Source organism: Triticum urartu, chromosome 2 (assembly GCF_003073215.2).
Source record: "Triticum urartu cultivar G1812 chromosome 2, Tu2.1, whole genome shotgun sequence".
Classification (NCBI taxonomy): domain Eukaryota; kingdom Viridiplantae; phylum Streptophyta; class Magnoliopsida; order Poales; family Poaceae; genus Triticum; species Triticum urartu.
This window is the reverse complement of record NC_053023.1, coordinates 322,202,814-322,221,713: the sequence shown is the minus strand read 5'-3', so window position 1 is coordinate 322,221,713 and position 18,900 is coordinate 322,202,814. Positions and strand designations below refer to the sequence as shown.

The following is an 18,900-nucleotide window of genomic DNA, read 5'->3' as shown; positions in this document are numbered from 1 at the left end:
ATTTTTGCCTTGTTGTGTTGCTTATTATGATTGTTTTCGACGTTAGTTGACGAAGTAGATGGAGTACTTGGAGAAGGACGAGAAGACTTGAAGACTTTGAAGAGCAAGGCAATCAGCCCTTTGACCATCTCTAAGAAATCCTTTTTATGCATGTCATATGGCACTTTTATCGCTTGCATCGAAGTCATGATAATGTGGTGACCACTTGAGGTGGTTTGCCTCCGCTGCTTTTCTCGTTGACACTTGCATGATGCATGACCCTACCTTCCTATGAGGGTTATGCGAGTGGGTGTAGTTAGGATGCTAAGTAGCTGCTACGCAATTAGCACATTTTTCCATAAACATTTCCTATAGAAATATTTGTGACATCCCCTTTTTCCATTTTTGTGATAAACTTTAGAAAATCACAGAGAGCCCATTTTTGATCCAAATGTCATGATTCAAATTCCTATATACTTTTAAGTTCGAAACTTAGTAGTTGAAATTTTTTCCCAGTACTTTCTGTGCCACATGAAATATTGGCCCATTTCTCCATATATTGCTAAATTTGTAAATTCATAGAGAAATCATTTGAACTCCAAATCAAGTGAAACCAACTCCTAGATGCTTATAAAAACATTCCTTGTTAAATGGGTGCCTCTGCTCATTTTTCCAAAATAATGTTTCTGTGCACTTCTTGCAGATCCATAAACGCTTTGAATCCAACATATTGAAATGCTCATAAGTATCCATTGATCCCCTCCCAATAAAACCACTTTGGTCATTTTTCATATGACCAAAGGTATCCTACAAAAGTCCAACTCACATTTTTAGAGCAGTTTTATTTTTGCCTTGTTGTGTTGCTTATTATGATTGTTTTCGATGTTAGTTGACGAAGTAGATGGAGTACTTGGAGAAGGACCAGAAGACTTGAAGACTTTGAAGACCAAGGCAATCAGCCCTTTGACCATCTCTAAGAAATCCTTTTTATGCATGTCATATGGCACTTTTATCGCTTGCATCGAAGTCATGATAATGTGGTGACCACTTGAGGTGGTTTGCCTCCGCTGCTTTTCTCATTCACACTTGCATGATGCATGACCCTAGCTTTCTATGAGGGTTATGCGAGTGGGTGTAGTTAGGATGCTAAGTAGCTGCTACGCAAATGGGTTGGGTATATGCATGGTGATGGAAGCAAGATTGCTTTCAAAAACTTTTCGAAAACCCCGTCGGGTGCCACTTATGCCCGAGGGAGATAATGAGTTGGGTAACCACTTGATGACGAAGTGGTGTACCGAGGCAAGTGTGTGTGTTGTTTTCAAAACGAATTGGTTTAAGTTGTGACCGTTATTCCAACCTTACATGCGCAACCACTCTACCCTTATATGGGAAAGGGCATTATTGATTACCTAGGCTGATACTAGCTTGGAGCCCGCATTACTAGTGACGGGAGAGTTGTTGTTGCGCTCTCTCGGGACGGGGTCGTGCCAGGTAGGGCGGCCATGACTGTCTTCACAGGGCACTGGACACACCGTTGGTACCCCGTGCTTGTGGTATGTGATGAAAATGGGAGCGAGGCTCCACAATTTTAAGATGTGAAATGTTGGGCACGGGGGTTACTGCCAATCGAGTGGACTCTATGTTAGTGTCGTCTAGGTAAAGATAGTGATCGGGTGCTTACCCCGGGTACTTGAGGTACCGCGGGTCGTGGATGACACGGAAGTTCCCCGGATCTTGTGGGTAAAGTGTGCAACCTCTGTAGATTGTAAAACTATTCGAATAGCCGTGTCCACAGTCAAGGACAGTTGGGTAACCGCTCTTGGGCTACGTCCACATGTTTACAAACCAGAGCGTGTGGGAAGAACTACTTGGGTCAAGTCAAAGGACTTGACTTGGATGAGTTGGGTTGGAGCCCACTCCCTTTATGTTGATATCTGTAACCAGTTCCTAAGGTTACTTGAATTTATATGATGTATGTTTTACCAGTTGTTGAACATGTCATAACACAACAAAATTAGCTTTCTGCAAAAATTTACCTATGTCATGCATTATTGTATCTTGAGCCAAAACATGGGTTGCTTGCGAGTACATTCAAAGTACTCATTGGCTTGGCGCTGGTTATTTAATTGGCCAGGCATGGAAGAACAAGAGTTCGAAGAAGAGTTCTTTGGAGACGAACATGCGAACTAGGACGTTTCCCAGTCAGAATGCCTATAGGGTTAAGGCAGATGGCATGGGTTCTACTTATCGACGAAGATTTTCCGTTGCTTAAGTTTATTTGGTATTCAGCCCTTGTGGCTTTATCTATATAAGACTTGACCATAATGGTCATAATTTGTGTAAGGCGATATGTATGGATGTAAGACTCTTGTTATTCAGCTTCTGTGTGTTCAGTGAGCATTGATCTCTGGGATATCTGTACACGTGCATTCGGTGATCACGACTTATGAGTCGGGGTCCCCACACATGGTCGGCTTTATAGCGTCTGAGTTGGCAACCATCATCGCCGGTCGGGATATATCTTCGTGATCTGTACGTCGATCGTGTACGTCCTACTCTACCCTCAGTGTATTGGTTGATATCGCGGGTATTCCTCCGAGTTGTTTTATTTTGACAGCCGGATGGGTTGGTATGGTGCTCTGCTTGGGCTGCTGCTTTGACTGGTCCGAACTGTGGTTGGCCCGCCGCATTATTCGATGGTGGTATGGGCTCCATAACCCTGCCATCGTATTGAGGGAGCCACCTATTCTTTGGGTGGCTTTCGACTGGGCTGCTAAGGTCGTGTTCTTCGGCGGCCAAGACCTCGGTCCATCTATCATTGAGCAAATCTTGGCTTGCTTGAAGCTGCAGCTGCTTCTTTCTTAGGCTCCTTGCAGAGGCTATAAGCTGGCGTTTAAAGCGCTCCTGCTCGAGAGGTTCTTTGGGCATGATAAAGTCTTCGTCGCCGAGGATCTCCTCTTCATCGGAGGGTGGGAGATAATTGATGTCCTCCGAGTCCCCATATGTGGTCTGTTCATCAGAGCTGTCCTGCCCGCCTTCCTGTTCATCCTGCTCGGATTCTACCGCAGCAGGGTCTTTGTTGTCCGGGGTGTTGTCTTCTCTGGTGTGGCAGTGTTTTCTCTTGGGCGATGTGGCCTAGGGTGCCGGTTTCCGGGCTGTGTACCAGGCGGTTTATTCTCGACCGGATTCTCCTTATCATCGTCGAGAGCGCCGTAAGGTGTGTCTTTCATACACATGTCATACCAGGAAGTGGTCTTCCCGTGTCGAATGGGTAATAAGCTCTGGCCTTGCCCCTCATCGTCGTCCAAACCGTCGATGTTTTCGGGGCGGGGGTCGGGCGTGTTGGTTAGGTCTTCAACAGTGGCTACGAGCTGGGTGGCGGGTGGGAAACAAATTCTCCATCGTCCACTGAAAGTTCAAACCGAACATAGTTCGGCGACGGGTCGTTTGCCAGGGATAGGTTTTTTAGCGAGTTTAGTATGTCACCCATGGGCGCGTGTTGGAAGACATCTGCGACGCTGAACTTGAAGATCGATAACCGATCGAGTTCGGTGTATGTGGGCTCGCAGGGTTCAGAGTTCGTCGTGAGAGGCGAGTCCGGGGTTTCGTTGATGCGGATACCGTAGGAAGTGGAATCTGTGTGCGGCTCCAATGCCGCGGAATCGGTAGCCCCCATGATGGAGTCAAGCTTCCCATCTTCGGGCGATTTGATCTGCTCCGGATTTAAAGTCGGAGCTACTACACGAGCTATCTCCTGGGTGCTGCCCGATGACAGGTTTAAGCCATGTTCGTCGAGGCAATGGGGAGCGGCTGCCGTGGTCTTGAATCCGTCGAAGATCAAGTCTCCACAGATGTCCGCGACGTAATTCAAGCTCCCAAATCTGACCTGATGGCCAGGGGCGTAGCTGTCGATCTGCTCTAGATGGCCAAGCGAGTCGGCCCGCAGTACGAAGCCGCCGAATACGAAGATCTATCCGGGGAGGAAGGTTCCTCCTTGGACAACGTCATTATTGACGATCGAAGGGGCCATCGAGCCTTCTGGCGACGACACAGTGGAACTCTCAATGAAAGCACCAATGTCGGTGTCAAAACCGGCGGATCTCGGGTAGGGGGTCCCGAACTGTGCGTCTAGTTTCGATGGTAACAGGAGACAGGGAACACAATGTTTACCCAGGTTCGGTCCCTCTCTATGGAGGTAATACCCTACTTCCTGCTTGATTGATCTTGATGAATATGAGTATTACAAGAGTTGATCTACCATGAGATCGTAATGGCTAAACCCTAGAAGTCTAGCCTATGAATATGGTAATGATTATATGTGTTGTCCTTTCCGGAATACCTCCTACGGTTTATATAGACACCGAGGGGATCTAGGGTTTACATGGAGTCGGTTACATAAGAAGAAATCTTCGGTCGCCAAGCTTGCCTTCCACGCCAAGTAGAGTCCAATCCGGACATGGTGCAGTCTTCGGTCTTCATGTCTTCACAACCCATCAGTCCGGAACATAGATAACAGGCCAGACGTCCGAGGACCCCTTAGTCCAGGACTCCCTCAGTAGCCCCTGAACCTGACTTCAATGACGAGGAGTCCGACACGCAGATTTGTCTTCGGCATTGCAAGGCGGGTCCCCTCCTTCCGAACTCCAAAATAGTCTTCGGACGAAATAAGTGCATCCGGACCAGTTACGTACACCATACACAGCCGTAGAGAGAATATAATATTTGCACGAATCCAATCTGTTGACAGCTTCTCACTACTAGGGAAAAGCCTAGCAGCAGCGCGGGTTTTGGGCCTATTAGCAGCGCGGGGCCGGCGCTACTAATAAGGCGCTACAGCTAACGTATAGCAGCAGCGCGGGTGCCACCCGCGCTACTACTACGTCCGTTAGTAGTAGCGTGGGTAAAAACCCGCGCTACTACTAACCCGCGGATTTTTTTTTCGATTTTTTTGCGCGAATTTTCAAATTTTTGAATTATTTTAACCTCTAATCTTTGATCACCCTCATCGCTGCTCAATTTAATCTCTAATCACCCCTCATCATTTCAAATCATCTAACTTCCCGGACGGTCACCCATCCTCTCACTACTCCAGCCTGAGCATGCTTAACTTCCGGGTTCTATTCTCTCTCGATTCCAACTCTGCACTTGTTGTTTTTCTGACAATAGTAAGATGTCAATCCTATTAACCCTTGGGAGTTTAGCTTGAGCATGAAGTCACACATTTCGCTGTTTGAGTTTAAAACTATTGTTCTAAAAAACAATAATTATTTAGTAACACTAATATTTCTTGAATAAGGAGTTTGACCACATTTTGACCAAAGTTTGACCATAGTTTGACCAGATTTGACCAAAATTCCAAAAAACTGAAATAATTATTTAGTAACACTAATATTCTTGAATAATTATTTAGTAACACTAATATTCTTGAATAATTATTTAGTAACACTAATACTTCTTGAATAAGTAGTTTGACCACAGTTTGACCAGATTTGACCAAAATTAAAAAAACTGAAATTTGTGCATAACTTTTTTTCCTTTTAGAATTTGAGGATTCTAAAAATTTGCAAACAGGCCATAGGCTGTCTCCATCGTATGCGGATTTTCGTGCTGAACATTTTGATATATTATACGTTTTTTATGACATCGTATGCAAAAGTTATAGCCATTTTACATTTTCCCTGCACTTTTTGCAAAACATGTCCAAATTTAAGTTTTTAAATTTTCCTAACTAGTAGATGTAGTAACATAACTACATTTCGAAGGATTTTAATTTTTGAAACATTTTGATATATTATACGTTTTTTTTCTAACATCGTATGCAAAAGTTATAGCCGTTTTACATTTTCCCTACACTTTTTGCAAAACATGTCCAAATTTAAGTTTTTAAATTTTCCTAACTAGTAGATGTAGTAACATAACTACATCTTGAAGGATTTTAATTTTTGAAGTTTTTATCATTTTCTTTTGCTTTTTACAAAACCGAAAAGGCGATCCACCGGGGGGGGGGGGGGTAGAGTTTCAAAATGGGACCTTTGGTAGTAGCGAGGGATTTTAACCCTCGCTACTACTATGGCATGTCCCGGAGGGGCACGGTTGAGACCTCTTAGTAGTAGCGAGGGGTAAAAACTTAGTAGTAGCGCGGGTTTATAACCCTCGCTACTACTATGGCATGGCCCAGGGGCACGGTAGAGACCGCTTAGTAGTAGCGAGGGGTAAAAACCAGCGCTACTGCTATCAACTTAGTAGTAGCGAGGGTTAAAAACCCGCGCTACTACTATGGCATGTCCCGTGGGGCACGGTAGAGACCGCTTAGTAGTAGCGAGGGTAAAAAACCAGCGCTACTGCTATCAACTTGGTAGTAGCGAGGGTTAAAAACCCGCGCTACTGCTACTTAGCAGCAGCGCCTGATTTTAAAGCGCGCTGCTGGTAAGATTCTGTGTATAGGCTTTTCCCTAATAGTGTCTCTTCAACACGGCATCGTGTCTGTCCGGTTATAATTCTGAACCGTTTTTCTTCCAAGTGGCCCCTTTCAGCAGCGGATATCACGCCCTGTTGGGGCGGGATGCTTTTACACGCTTCCAAGCTATACCTCACTACGAATATATGAAGCTCAAAATGTGCGGACCAAACAGTATAATCACTCTTGCCAGTGACCCGGACATAGCACTCCGCGCTGAAAACAAAACTGCATCCCTGGCCTTGGAGGCGTTATCCAAAGCCCTCGCGACCGAGGAATTAACCGTGCTACGCTCCACAGTGGACAGGGATGATGTGATCCTCGACAAACACTCCAAATCCACCTCGTTTAAACTGGCAGAAGAAATAATCAAATTCCAGGTCCACCCAACGGACCCCAAGAAGACGACATCCATCGGAGCTCAACTAAACCCAGCAGTTGACGCCACACTACGAGAATTCCTGCGCGAAAACTGGGACATATTTGCCTGGCACACTTCGAATATGCCAGGGATCCCACGCAGGCTGGCCGAACATAGCCTCAATATATTAAAGGGGTTTAAACCAGTTAAGCAAGCACTGCGGCACTTTTCCGAACCCAAGCGACAAGTCATGGGGGAGGAGCTAGCCAAACTCATCGAGGCCGGATTCATTAGAGAAATCAAACATCCGGATTAGCTGGCAAACCTGGTGATGGTACTAAAGAAGGACAAATCTTGGTGCCTGCGCGTCGATTTCAAAGACCTCAACAAAGCCTGCCCCAAAGATCCCTTCCCCCTCCCCCGCATTGACCAAATCATTGACGCCACCGCAGGACACGACTCACTGTGTTTTCTCGATACATACTCCGGATACCATCAAATCAAAATGAAGGAATCCGATCAAGTTGCAATAGCATTCATCACCCCATATGGGCCATTCTGCTTCAATACCATGCCCTTCGGGCTCAAGAACGCCGGCGCCACATATCAACGCATGATTCAAACATGCTTGGAGAAACAGATCGGCAAAACAGTAGAAGCTTACGTTGATGACGTCGTCATCAAAACCAGGCACATGGAAATACTAATAGACGACTTACGTCTTACATTCGACAACCTCAGGGCGTATGACATTAAGCTCAACCCGAAAAAGTGTGTCTTCGGCGTCCCTGCTGGAAACATAACTGAAATGTGCGCACACTGATACTTTCGGTTGTTGTGGAGTTAAATCCTAAATCGATTTGATGCGATGGATATAAAAAATAGCTTTCAGGCAAACATACTATTCTTTATTTTAGTACATAACTAGTAAAAGGGCCCGTGCATTACAACGGGGACACACATATTTTAGTGGCTTCACGCTTTTTAAAAGCCAAAAAGTCATGGATTCCAGTTATACAGAATATATAAGTACTTCCTCCGTTCCTAAATATAAGTCTTTGTAGAAATTTCATCATGAACCACATACGGATGTTTATAGATGCATTTTAAGTGTAGATTCATTTATTTTGTTCCGTATGGAGTCCACCTAGTGGAATCTCTACAAAGACTTATATTTAGGAACGGAGGGAGTATGTGTTTAGAAACCTTGGGCCAAAAACAAGTTTAGAAACCTGAAAAGTAATTTACCACTAAAAAACTTTACTTGCATTAGGTGCTTGAAAATGTGTTTGTCTAGCAGATACTAATCACAATAATATTGAGATAAGGTGAAAATCACTACTCCTATATATGTGATAGGAACCTTGTGCACTCCATGGCTGATCATATAGACGCCAATCTTGAGAACCATTTCAAAACTAAAGAACGCACGCATCATTGCATACATGATTCTTCCCAGTATATTTTTTTCCACTGGTCATACAAAATACAACCACAAATTTCCATATATCTATGGTAGCAGTACTCCTTGTCCTGCTTGCTATCATGATGTGCTACTTAACAAAATATAGCTATCAGTAGTTGGACGATTTAGGCATACTTACTGGTTCAAACATATCAGCAAACTTGGAAAGCATGCACATACTTATATATCACCCTATAAGTAACCGGAAAGAAACAACATCACCTCAATTCCTTAACTTCTTTGTTCAATGTTGGGTTGGTACCGACCCATCTAGCAAATAACAGCTAGAGTTTTACTGTCTACATAAACAACTAAAATCTCAAGTCGAAACTATAATCCTTTCAGAAGTATTTTCATGTTTCATTAGAAATAACCAACAAATCTGAGTAGAAAATAGCCAATGCATTTTATTGGTTCATTGAAAACAGTACATAGCACCTACACTTGCCATCTCAAACTTGATGAGCACCTCCCAGGTTAAGCAGATTAACCATAGAACCTAAGGGCTGTACATGATTGTCCTCCACATCCAACTTGCATCTCTCAGGTAGCACAGAACAAATTGTTTGCTCGGATGGGCATTTTATCAAGCACCTAGCGAGCAAATCAGAATACAGACAGTCTGAGAAGTGAGAATACAACATCTCATACAACATATGCCTCTCGGTGAAGCTGTGCAGGAACCGAGCCATCATTGGAACCGCCTCCCTGCAATATGTTCACACACATCAAGCATTTATGATCTTTTGGGGAATTGTAGTTCTCGACTCCTAGTTCAATAAGATTATATATGTGGTGATAAAAAGTCCCGAAAGAGACTGTTGGGCCTCTTCTTCGATTGAGAACCATACAGTCATACCGCAAACAGATAAAATGTAGCGGTTGAAAATAATGTAGAATAATATTCTCTAGTACTTTTGTTTCGCAAAAAACAGTAAATTAAAAAATGTAAAATAAACTGAAGCAACAGAATTTTTGAAGAGTACAACAGCAGCAAGCCACTAATTTCATGCAAGCGGTCTTGCATGACCAATGCCAACTATCATTATACAAATTATTAGAATGTTGAGGTAAGGAGTAGTTTAACCACCAAACTGTACTACAGTACTAAGTTTTATTTTGTTCCAAACTGTGTGTCAGTTCACATGGACTCAAGCTTATATGTGGTAACTTCGAATCGACAAACAAAACGGATATCTTTGAACAGTTAAGTAGGCATATAAATTCCTATACCATAGAAAGAGAAGTAAATATAAGAAAACTTGTCAGCAAAAAAATCATGGAACTATATTCAAATTCATGCTTGAATTTTTACTCTCAGAAAATTGTAAAATTTCCTACATGTAACTTTGTACCTGCAGACACATAATTTTTGCAAAATTTGACCTACACCTATATCTCAAATCTTGTTTCCAATCCTAATGAAAAGCTGCCACACTGAGCAGTGCTCACCGCGGTTGTCAAACCATGTTATAGAAACTAGATGCACCAGAATTCTAGAAATCCTGCTGGGCAGTAGGATTTCTGACATTAGCAGGTTTTGGACAACATCATTCCTATTTAATCAAGGCTAGAATCTAAAGCTTGACTGAAGAACATAGCAGAAATGAACTTGACTAAGTAAATAGATCAACAACTCGTTTGCTGGTAAGTACCCAGATTTTGATATTGACAAAAACTAGACCCCAAGAGCAATGATACTGACAGCAGTGTAAGAAATCTTTAGAGAGAAAGGTAAATTGTCTATTTGAAATTCCATAGCTGAGGTGATGTTTCCCGTTCCCATGCTCCAGCATCACCAGATCCAAGCATCCCCAAACAGAATGGCGCCGCTGCCGGCTGTCCCGCCTCCCCTCCTGAAAAACATAAAGTCGAATAAAGTAACTCAATCGCTGAAAGCTCTTTCTTATCAAAGGTGTCATGTATTAATTTGTTGAGAATGATAACGATGTACTACTGAATCGTAACTGCTTCAGTAAAAGAAAAATAACATAATCTCTTGGTGTGCAGAATGGAATATAGATGCACAACTACCCAAAAAGTGTGTATGAGGAAGGGAGATGTGATGTGAGCTCTGATTGCCATGGTTCAATCACTCCACCAACACACACAAAATGGTGTGGATGTCATCCCCGGCAGCAAGGTTTTTTCTTCTTCTCCTTTCTGACATTCTCACTTCCTCTATAATGACTCAGGGGATCAAACTCACCAGGAGCTGCTGGTGTAAAAAATTTCAGCAGAAGCCACACCCGCTAGGCCTCATCAGACTGCGACATCAACCATCTAACCATCAGTCAATCAGAGTGTAGCAAAGGAGGAAACACGCCACATCAGCGCGCACGCTGCTTCCGGTTTTGAAGCGATTCACATCCAACGATAGTGCTACAGCGCCGTCCTGCATGACCGAACGAGCATGAGCTGCTTGAGGGGTTCCGGGAGTGCGGCAACGAGGCTGGCGCCAACGGCGCGCCGCGAGCACCGTGCGTTGTAGGTGACGTGAAAGCTCCGGCCCGGTGGATTGGATATGGCTGGAACAAAGAATCGTTGTAGTTCCTCAAGTTGGCAAGTCTCACGATGATGGCAACTGCCCGGTTAAATTGAAACTGCAGGCAGTACACCTGTGATCCTCCGCTGCATCAAGCATCAACCATCATGAGATCGATTCCTTATTTGATCTGAAAACAGTGATTATATTCGCTATAGTTGTTATGATAACCTCTTAATATTTTAGTCCAAGGTATAAGCCGATACTGGTGGACAAGATTGAGAATCTCGGTGGAGCACACCACATCTTTTTGACCCACATGTATGTTCAGACTTACACGGTTCTATATTTATCTTTGTTATTCTTTCGAAAGGCAAGATGGCTGTATTATTCTTAAACTTCAGAGAACGAAGCTCGTATGTTGTTCTTTGGAAAGACAAGATGGCTGGATGGTAATGATGTCATTAATTAACGATCATTTTACCAATAGTTATGTGGTGCCATACTGATCTTCTCCTAAACATCTAAGGTAAGATTCACTCATGAAAATGAAACCATTTTATGTTGGGCTCGGTCTACTTGTTGACCAAACTGCTAAAGGCGCTATTCACTGGCGACCATGTCGCAAAATCAGAATATTCAGACGAACTGAATCTCTTTCAGATGTACAGCAAGCGATCAGGTAGTACAATCCACCCTCTTCTCCCTAGTCTTTCAATTGTACCACAGACTTAAACGGTTAAACCTAAATCCTAGTTGATGTATATATATTTGTTACACAAACTTGCAGTGAATTTGCAACTGGATAGTTACTGGACCTAGATTTTCAGTGGTACATACCTGGTAAGCATCCCTTCAAACTATTGCATACATAATATATATTACCAAAATTATGTTTGATATCTGGATTTGCAAGCCATCTCGTAAGATCTTCGTCAATTGCTTCTTGTTAACTGCACTAATTTGCGTCTCTCCAGGGCATGGCTATGATGTACAGGCAAAAAATGCTACTATTGAGTCTCTGCTAGCTAACTATACAAAAACTAAGGTTCCATTGGATAGTACTCCATATGAGGAAGATGGAGAAGAAAGAGACAGGGAGAGGTTCCAATGGGTTGGTGACCTGTATTAGATCGATACCAGGAGAGGTCATGGCCTCGGCGGAGCTACGTCCAGCCTTATGAGGCGCAGAGGCGGGGCGCCATCTCCGCCGCACACAACCAGGCTCTCCGCCTGTGCTCCAGACTGGAAGGGGAATAGGGAGAGGCGATCTTCAGCCGAAATCTGAAGTGGAGAAGGAGGAGCGTAGGATGGAGAGGGAGAGGCGGCCCGTAGGCACTGTGGGGAACCAGAAGTTATGGAGGAGCTCGTCGAGGGCCGACGACCTTGGCCAGGCGGCTGCAATCCCGTCGATATCGGGGATGTAGGACTTCGAAGGCGGCTGGCGAGACCTCCATGGCCACGACGGCGGCCACCTCCATCGCCAGATCCAGGGCGGCTTGGGAAGGGAAAGGAGCAGCGTGCTTTAGGGCGGCGCGGACGGCGTGGTGGTTGCAGAAGAGGGGGGCGGTGGCGGCGGCGCTGGAGGGAGTTGGGGTCGTAGGTATTGGGGAGATGCCCGTGTCCGTGTGGCGTGTGCCTGCGTTTTTTCTAAGTCTACCCGTGCAGAACGAAACGTTTTTGACTTAAAAAGTACTGCGGGTTAAATTATCCAGAATACAGGGACCTTTGTGTAAAAACGCCGCGACGGTGAACCAAAAACTCAAACCGTGCTTTATTATTAAAAATTATATAATTAGGGAAAGATAGTATAGCTAATTAGCTATATGCAGTGAGTGCAGAAGCTATTTGTTCGCCACTTAAGCTTATATTCTTCTATTTTCTTTAGCTGTCATCCTTTTATATTTTCTTTATGCAACGGTTGGTTGATCAAGCTGAGGACTTCTCTGTAGTGTTTGGTTTGTGTGCTGTTGTGTTAGTTCGTTTGTTGATCATCTTATCTTTGTCATGTTCCCCTTATTTGGGTGGTCTACCTTTGCCTATGAATGTATGTATATTATTGTCATGTCCCCCCCTATCCCTGCATCGCTGAACAATGCTGGAAAACTAATGTTTCTTTGCCCTATGTAATGGTGTTACGGACTGCCATTTGTTTTGTCGAGCTTACTAACTGATTTCTTTTTACATTACCATGAATATGCTTTCGGCATGCCTCTTCTCTGTTTTGTGGCCCTTTGCCAGCCTCTTCATTTTCTGATTATACTCATGTTTTCCTGTATGTAGATGTGATTATAAATGGCATTAGGAATGAGTAGATCCGACTTGGGGAGGGCATGGTTGATGTATGCAACCATGGGAGTGTCAGCTTAGTCTGGTCCTCATCGACCAAAACCTCCCAGGCTTGGCCATCGCCAGAGTTATGCGAAACAAGGTTTTTTAGGGAACTCTTTTGAAAGGCATGAGTGTACAGAACACATGTTTCATCGTCTTCTCTTTTTTTCATGAGTTGTTGAACAGATCTTATGAAGCTTGATTGATAGTGTTTCAACTCAGATGAAGTGTTCTGGAAGATCAGTTTTGCAGATCCTGGAGATCATTATACGTTCTGTACAATGCACTGTTCGGGAGTGTTGCATGCCTTTGTATTGTGTTCCTGAACCTCACTAAGTTTCTCCATGTCCAAGTCTTCTGTTCTAAGAACTCTTTTGTTGCATCCACATTAATCATACGTATTTACATTTCCATTTTCGAATTGTAAACTGTAGCTGCCTAAACCTTTGGTATAAAATAAAGCCCTTGTTGGTAAATGATGCACGTTTTAGCAATGTTTTCCTGTTTAGGTCTTCCAAGACCTAAATCATCAGAAATCCAGAACATACAACACTTTTTTTGGACATAGGTTACCCTGATACAAGCCTCCATTCAATTTTCTTATATGAAGGGGTTAGAATAGTTACCATACATGCTTGCTCAAAACCAAATCTCCTGATAAATGTGTTTTTTTTCAAACCACACATGGTGTTTAGTGGGTCTCATGGATGGATCAGGTTGTGACAGTAGTTCTTGGGTGCTGTATCTATCTTGATAAAGCGATCGATCAGGGCTCATTACAGGCAGAAGAAGAGAAAAATGTTTGGGGCGTTGAACATTCAGTGTTTATGTAGCACGGCCAGTTGCTGCTACTTTTCACATGCTAGCTTATTTGAAAAGCGCCAGCAGTGTGTGCCACATGTAAGCATTACATGTTGAAAGAACATAAGCAGAAATGTGGAGATGAGGTAAATGGTTAGTCAGGGATTCAGTCTCGATGAGCTTAACTAATGACATGTGTGAGTTGAGCCTGAGGTCATCTTCAAAGTAATGGAAGTATTTTACTTCCTTTTCATGTCAGTGATCGATGGTACTTATATGTATTATCATATACACGTTATAAACAAATAAAACACTTTTGTGAAGCATGTAGTAGACAAATAGTGCTACTGATAAACGGATTTTTCAAAGCACAAATGGTGTTTAGTTCATCTCTCTGTCATTTTGCGGAATGGGAGATTACCCAAAAATACACATATTTTCAACACGACTTGGTCTTCAATGAGATTCTATACTACCAAATTAAAATGTATAGGTACATATCATTGTAGACAACAAAGCCTCCTTTATTTCTTTATTAAAGAGGATTGACTTTATTCGCAAAAGGAGGGTTAAATTTGTTACCATATGTGCTTGTCCACAACTCTAAAAGTTTGGTACAAACAAAGCTAAAAAAATTGTTACCATTCGTGCACATGAAAAATAAAATTTTGGTACAAACACCGTTAAAAAGGTACATCTTTAACTGCTTTATACATCTGATACAAATATGTTTTTTCAAATTAGATTTCTCATCATGATAACCATATTGTCAACTAATAAAAAGCTTCCTTAGCTGGTCTATACATGTTATACAAATATGATTTTCTTTTCAAACTCATATTTCGCAGCATGCTAAACATATTTTCAATATACCATGGTTTAACATGTAGGCTTTCTACTACCAACATCGAATTTTTTCTTGCAAAATGAAACTATTTTCATCGACAACATGGCTTTAGCGGGTCTCCGCGCCATTTGGCGCAACGGGTCAACTAGTTATACATATCGGCAACACATCAGGTGGTGAGCGCCGTACTCATTGTTGAACGAGAGCAGAACGGACATAAATTCCCGCTTTAGAAGCCAGTATACTACGTCTCTACTGTCCTTACACCATGCAAATCCCGGTACCCTCATTATCAAAAAATAGCATACGCGGTCTTCATGGCATCCCGGAAGCTCCGTCACTACTTCCAAGAGTGTTCGATCACGGTGGCCTCCGAAGTGCCACTCAACGACATCATAAATAACCGCGATGCTACGGGCCGGATTGCCAAATGGGCCATTGAGCTCATGCACTTCGACGACTCCAAAATGCTGGCAGGGTTAGGAGCGGGTGTCGTCTTAACGACCCCTACCGGAGACATCGTCCAGTACGTTCTCCAAATACTATACACAAACTCCAATAATGCAGCCGAATATGAGGGCTTATTGCATGGTCTCCGGATGGCTGTCTCCATGGGCATACAACGCCTAGAAGTGCGCGGGGACTCGAACCTTGCAATATCTCAAATAAATGGAGATTTCGACGCTAAAGATCTGAAGATGGCAGCGTATCGTAATGCAGTCATAAAAATGTCGGCCCGGTTCGAGGGGCTCGAGTTCCATTATGTGCCTCGCGAAAGTAATCAAGTGGCGGATGTTCTCACTCGTATTGGCGCTAAGCGCGACTGTAACACCCTCGATGCGACTATAGCTCCCACGTGTCGAGGCACGACTTAGAGACATAATCGCATTGAAGGCATATGTCGCAAGTAAGGTAATCTTTACAACAACCCATGTAATATAATCATAAAGGGGAGATAACATAGTTGGCTTACACTTGCCACGTCAATCAAGGTACATAAATAACATTACATCATCCAAACACTCATGGACCGACTACGGCGCCAATATAAAAGATAACCCAACATGCGACACGGTCCCGATCACCCCAACTGGGCACCACTACTGATCGTCAGGAAAGGAAACATAATAACCTTGAGAGTCCTCGTCGAACTCCCACTTGAGCTCGAGCGCGTCACTTGGAGCAGAATCCTCAGGCCCTGCATCTGGTGTAATAGTAAACTGTGAGCCACAGGGACTCAGCAATCTCGCACCCTCGCGATCAAGACTATTTAAGCTTATAGGTAAGGCAAGGTAAAAGTAAGTGGGGCTGCAGCAAGCGACTAGCATATATGGTGGCTAACCTGTTCGCAAAAGAGAGCGAGAAGAGGAGGCAAAGCGCGAGCGAGAAATTAGAGAACAACCTGCGCAAGCATTACTCCAACACCGTGTCCACTTCCCGAACTCCGCCGAGAAGAGGCCATCACGGTAACACACTCAGTTGATTCATTTTAATTAAATTAAGGTTCAAGTTATCTACAACCGGACATTAACAAATTCCCATCTGCCCATAACCGCGGGCACGGCTTTCAAAAGTTCAAATCCCTGCAGGGGTGTCCCAACTTAGCCCATGACAAGCTCTCACGGTCAATGAAGGAATAGACCTCCTCCCAAGACGTTCCGATCACACTCGGTATCTCGGTTCTTCAAGACACTTCAACAGGTTAAAACCAGACCAGCAACACCGCCCGAATGTGCCGGCAAATCCCGATAGGAGCTGCACATATCTCGTTCTCAGGGCACACTCAGATGAGACATCCTACAAGTAAAACCAACCCTCAAGTTGCCCCGAGGTGGCCCCGCAGTCTACTCGGTCAGACCAACACTCAGAGGAGCACTGGCCCGGGGGGGGGTTTAAATAAGATGACCCTCGGGCTCCGAAAACCCAAGGGAAAAAGAGGCTAGGTGGCAAATGGCAAAACCAAGGTTGGGCATTGCTGGAAAAGCTTTAATCAAGGCGAACTATCAAGGGGTTCCCATTATAACCCAATCGCGTAAGGAACGCAAAATCCGGGAACATAACACCGATATGACGGAAACTAGGGCGGCAAGAGTGGAACAAAACACTAGGCGAGAGGCCGAGCCTTCCACCCTTTACCAAGTATATAGATGCATTACGATAACATAGCAATATAATGATATTCCAACAAGTAAATAAATGTTCCAACAAGGAACAACCTCCAATCTTCACCTGCAACTAGCAACGCTATAAGAGGGGCTGAGCAAAGCGGTAACATAGCCAATCAACGGTTTGATAGGACATGGTGGGTTAGAGGTTTGACATGGCAATTTGGGAGGCTTGAAAGCAAAAGGTAGGCATCGTAGCATTGGCATAGCAAAAGAGCGAGCAATCTAGCATAGCAAAGATAGTAGTGATTTCGAGGGTATGATCATCTTGCCTGCAAAGTTGTCAGAGTTAAATGGATCCTCGAAAGCAAACTCAACGGGCAACGGGCTCCTCGTTAGCGAATTCGTCTCCCGGCTCTACCCAAACAAGACAAACAAGCGACAAGGACACAATCAACCACGTGCAAGGATCAACCAATATGATGCAAGGATGGTATGCTATGCGGGATGCGATGCGGGATGCATATGCAAGAATTGACAAGGGATGCAATGAACCTGGCCTCAAATTGGGAATACAAGTGTGCCACTGGAAAGATGAGATGAAATCGCTTGAAAACGATATAAAGAACGCCGGAATCGGAGTTACGGTTTGGAAATGGCAAGCGATTCAAATATGACACCGGTCTGCGATTTACAGCAAGTAGTCATCTAAATGCAATGAGATGAACATGTTACAGCACCCAAACATGACAAAAAAATACATGGCAGGGATGCATTCAAGATGCTTAACAAAAGTCTAGCACTGAGATACGGCCGAATTATTCATTAACAGGTTCAAACAAGTATGGCAAAAATGCATATGGCAAACAGATCTCAGACTTAGCGAAATTAACACTTGTCTGGAATTTCAGATCAGGTAGCACTCTTCGAAGCAACAAAACTACATGCTACAGGACCTAAACATGGCAAAGTAAAGCATGGCATGGAGCTACTCAAAGAGCTTAACAAAAGTCCCTTAGTGACCTTGAGCCAAAAGGGATCAGAAAATACAATTGCAAGCATGTGAACTCATTACGGAGCAAGTCATGACAAACTAAGCATACACCCATCAAAAATACACAAAATACAAGCTAGACATGGCAAGAAACAATAGCATAGCATGCATGGATCAACTACAACATCATCGGCAAAATTGCAAACAAGTTGACAATCTGCCCAGATTCACAAAGTAGCAAAAGTAGAGCTCGATTGACTCAAGCTAGGGTGCTCCATAATTGCAAAACAAGACATGGATGGATAGAGCACTACAAGGTTAACAAAACATCCTTACTAATCATCCTCAAAAGAGGCACGGATCACTAGGAAACAACATGAACATATGACAACATGAGATAAACAGCTCAAGGACTTAGTGGAAATGCTAAGTCCCTGAAATCAGCACTACCAAGTGCCTCACTTTGCAAGCTCGTGCTAGTCACCACACACATCACAAAAATACATGGTTTGCACCCTTGGAAATATGGCAAAACCCTTAACAAAACATATGTAGAGCTCATGGGCATATCATGCACACAATAATCATGGCAAGAATGACAAATATGCAAATGGAGTAGCAGATCTGACAATAATCTCAAGTAGCCCTCTTCTAACAGCATTTCGGGCATCAAGATGAACTCAAATGAAAATGATGCAATGGAATGAAATGATGTACTCTCTGAGATGAACATTTTGATATGCTATATGCCCAAATCGGAGCTACGGATGCAAAGTTACGGCACGATGAACAGGGCAACATGAGCTAGGGTTTCGGGAGAAAGTCAACCGAGGAGATATTTTCAGATCCAGATCTGGAGTTCGTCGGCACGGATCCTGAGGTTCAACGTCGCCGGAGAGGACGCCGGTGGCCGGACTTGACGCAGGGGCGGACGGAGACGACGAGGAGGACGGCGGAGGGCGGCGGGGTCGCCGGAGCTCGGTCGCCGGCGCGTGGCGGCGCCGGCCGGCGGGAGCGGCGCGGCGGGGCCTTGCCGGAGCGGAGGTGCGGCGGCTTGCGCTCGCCGGCCCAGAGC

At 44.0% G+C, this 18,900-nt stretch overlaps 1 long non-coding RNA gene across 1 annotated transcript; it reads right to left on the bottom strand.

The window, feature by feature from the left end:
- Positions 1–8,480: 8,480 nt before the first annotated feature.
- Positions 8,481–12,389, bottom strand: LOC125537166. Its single transcript, XR_007295647.1, has 2 exons — positions 10,472–12,389; positions 8,481–10,118 (listed from the first exon to the last, which is right to left on the bottom strand). It is a non-coding gene; the product is annotated as an uncharacterized LOC125537166 (long non-coding RNA).
- Between the last annotated feature and the right edge of the window lie 6,511 nt (positions 12,390–18,900).